Genomic DNA, 319 nt, shown 5'->3' on the forward strand with positions numbered 1-319 from the left:
GGGGGGGGGTGGACAGGCAGGAGCATGACGGCTTTCAATCACTCGCAGCGCTGCTTTACCTCAGTTGGACTGTGTCAGTTTGAATACGCGCTCTCACACACACATACACACACACACACACACACACACACACACACTCGGCCCTGTAGGTTTACAGTTAGTGTCAGTCAGCTGATTTGCAGAGAGGAAGAGGAAGATGATGAAGATGTAGACGAGCTGAAACTAATTAAAGGAAAGATCCACCCTCAAACACAAACAAACTCTGATGCTTCAGGAGTTTCAGGTGTTTTTTTTGGGGGGGTTTTTTTTGGCCTACATT

Source organism: Seriola dumerili, unplaced genomic scaffold, assembly GCF_002260705.1.
Source record: "Seriola dumerili isolate Sdu_G_001 unplaced genomic scaffold, Sdu_1.0 BDQW01000128.1, whole genome shotgun sequence".
Taxonomy (NCBI): domain Eukaryota; kingdom Metazoa; phylum Chordata; class Actinopteri; order Carangiformes; family Carangidae; genus Seriola; species Seriola dumerili.